The sequence below is a fragment of the Amphiprion ocellaris genome, chromosome 20 (assembly GCF_022539595.1).
Source record: "Amphiprion ocellaris isolate individual 3 ecotype Okinawa chromosome 20, ASM2253959v1, whole genome shotgun sequence".
NCBI classification, from domain to species: domain Eukaryota; kingdom Metazoa; phylum Chordata; class Actinopteri; family Pomacentridae; genus Amphiprion; species Amphiprion ocellaris.
Genome location: NC_072785.1, coordinates 31115336 through 31118955, shown reverse-complemented (window position 1 = coordinate 31118955; position 3620 = coordinate 31115336).

The window sequence follows — 3620 nt, the reverse complement described above, 5'->3', positions numbered from 1 at the left end:
CCCACGGTCCTCAAACGCATCATCGATCAATAAAAAGCTTCAATTAGTTGAGGTTCTCAGCAGCGTCCAATCAGGAGCTCTGAACATGTATGAACACATGATATGAACACATGATCACGCTGAATATTGATCCATCAGCTGATTTCATGATCAATCAATCGATCAGACATCTGATCACCAGCCTAATCAATAACTCAGGAACCGATCAGCAGCTGATCGATCGATCGATCACAGAGGAACTATTCTGATTTTGATTAGTGGTTTTATACTCAACACATTTTTCCTGCTGACCATCAACAGATTTCACACACCAATCAATTATTAAGACAAATCACATGTATTGATCAGGATCAATACAACATCACAGGAAGAAAAAACAACTAAAGAACAAACAGAACCAGCAGACGGGTTACAGAAGTTCTGGGTTCTACTGTGGAACCAGAACAAAGTGTTTCTATCAATTTATCGGCAGATTCAACAGCTGATCAATCAATTTGATCAGCAATCGATTAGCTGCTTTATTTCCAATCAATCGATGGTTTCTACTACAAAACTCTTGAATGTCTCAATAATGAATCCTAAAACTACAAATACGGAGTTTACAGAGAACTCAGATGATTTATTGATAATCACATTCATTGATCTGTTGATTGATTGATCGTTTTTTCATTAAAACGTCCTAAAATGAAACCATCCAGATGTTTTTATGCGTCTGGATGAACTCAGTGTTCAGTTTATTGTGATGCAGCTGAAAGTGAAGCTGCTGTCAGTTTAAAATAATCAATAAATCAATCAATAAACCATTTCTGCTGTAAATCAAATCAAACGAGGGTTCAGCAATCAGTTTCAACCAATCAGCTTCATGAAGCCGACAACATCACACTGCAGAGAGAGTTCTGTTCACCATCAATCAGTTCATTGATTAGTTTCTCAATCGATCAGTTTTATTGCCAATAATCTGTGAAACACCTTCTGCTCAGACGTTCTCCTCCACTGCAGTTAGAACCCAAAAATGTTCTGTTTACTGTCAGACAGTCAAAAATTCATTTCAGCTGGAATCAGTTATTGATTCTGAAGATTTTATCTATTGATCAATGAAGCTGATTATTGATTCTATCAGATCAGAAAGTCCAGTCTGATTCTGTTCTCAGCTGCCAATAAACGCAAATACGGATAAAAAATAAAAACACCACAACAAAGAAATCATTAATTCCAACGTCTGAGCAGCTTTTCTATCAATCGATCAACAATCAATAAATGATCAATAAACAATCACAACCAGTGAGGAGAGCTGTCGGCTGAAGGTTTCAGGGTTTAAATTCAGCTCAAAGAAAAGCAGAAATTTATTAAAATATCTTTAAAAAGGCAGAGAAGATTATCAGGATTTATTTTCCTGATCGACTTATTGATTAACTGATTTCATTTCATTTCATTTATTCATTTATTTTTAAAATGGGACAATTCGTATTGATGTACATTTTCATGTAAATACGATAGATTGTAGCCATATGGCTAATTTCCATCTCGAGTCCCATTGGAAGATCAAAATTAGAGAACATCATAAGTACATAACTGACAAAAACATATATATAAAAAACAAAACATTGCTTGATTGCTGCAGCTGAAAAACCAGCTTCATGTCGAATTGAGTTCCCTGCAGCAACTAAAATCAATGAATCTACAGCTTATAAGAGCTATTCGTCACGTGAATCAAAAATAATAAGTAAATGTTGGTTTTAAACTTAAGATCTTCGAGGTATGGACAAAACATTTGACATTTTTCACCGTTTTCTGACATTTTCTGATAATAAACTGAATCTGGAGGCGTCTTTCTGGGATATGTGGACTTAAAACGGGAATTTTTACACTTTTTACTCATTGAAAGAAAGAAAATATAGAAAATACTTAATATAAAACAAAGGTAAATGTTAGTCAAATTTCAATTCACTGATAAATCATTTTGTATATTTTGTCTAACCAGAAAAACGTAAAATTAAAATGTAAAATGGTGTCTTCAGATGTCGTCTTTAGTCCAGAGCTACAACGAATTAATCAACAAATATTAACTTTGATAATCAATCAATGTGGTTTTTAATAATAAAATGATCTAAATTCAGTCTTCAGCTTCTTAACTGTGAATATTTTCTGGTTTGTTGACAGTAAACTGAATATTTTTGGACAAAACAAGACATTTGAAGAAACTGATCCACATTTTTCACTACTTTCTCGTGTTTTAGAGACAAATCTAGAAAATAATCAACAGTGAAAATACCAATTAGTTCAGTTTCTGCTGCTGCAGCGTTAATCAATGAATTCACAGTTAAATGGAGGCATCTGAGCTGCAGCTTCACGTTTTCATCCTGCAACATTTCCACACAGGTTCAGAAGTTACAGCAGAAAAAAAAATAAAGTTTTCAAATAAAAGTTTCAATGTTCAGAATCTCAGCGTCACCATGAAGCAGAAACCAATGGGGCCACCAGGCGGTGGCCTACAAATCTGCTGGCCACCCCTCTGGCCAGTCACAAACATGGATTGCCAGTTAAGCTCACACCGCGGCAAGAACAAGGCTCAGACCGCGCACCTTAGCCAATCAGAAGCGACAAAGACGGTTCCTTCCCCCTGATTGGCTCATTGTCTAACAGTGATGTCACTCACTCATTCATTTCATTGGTTCTGAGTAGGTTGCAAACTCTGACAGCATCGCCATTGATCCGCATCGATCAGCAGCACTGATCTGAAGAGAGGACTATGAGTAAGTCATAATTTCTTTTGTAAAAAGAAGCGGGAGAAGTAATATTCGTCGTGACGTGCTTTATAAGTGCCAAAAGGTGCTGCTACAGCAACCTGTTAGAGCAGCACTGCTGTGCTTTTTAACTTATTTGAGTTACGTAATGTTACGTTACGTAGGCATAGCCAGCTAACGTTAGCTGCTGCTATTATTTCAATTTGCAGACCATGAAGAGAAAGTCAACAGACATCTCTTCTTACTTCAAGAAAGTTATGACTGTCTGAAACATGTCAGAATCAGAATAAAGGGTTTCTGTTTGTATCTGGAAGTACCTGCTTTTTCTGTTTTGATTGCAATAATGTACACCATAAATGAATAATGATAACTAGCCAATTAAAAAAAAAAAATCACCTAACATATATACATAGCAAAATAAAACAGGATTGTTGTGAGACTCAAAATGTTAACTGTACTGTTATTAGTCTATGCACATTAGATCATTAGTGACATTAAATATAACATAATAAAGACAACAAGTTGATCAATAGGCACTTCCTCAAGTCTTTCTGATAGTTTTCTGCTAGCCTATATACTACAGTATAATAAAAAGATAGTAATAATAGTACTAGTAAAATAAAATTCCTGAAATTATGACTTTTTAGTTTTGGTGTGCCACCCCAAGATTTTAAGTGGCCCCACCTGGCCACCCCTATGAAAAATTTCTGCAGGCGCCACTGGCAGAAACTGGCTGAAAAACGTCCCAAACAGCAAAACAACAACGTTATTGGAAATATAAACAAACCACAGCCAGGGTTTCATCTATACCCACTTCATAACATCCTCCATTTCCACGGAGACCGACAGGTGAGTCAGGAAGGAGACACGCTCAGA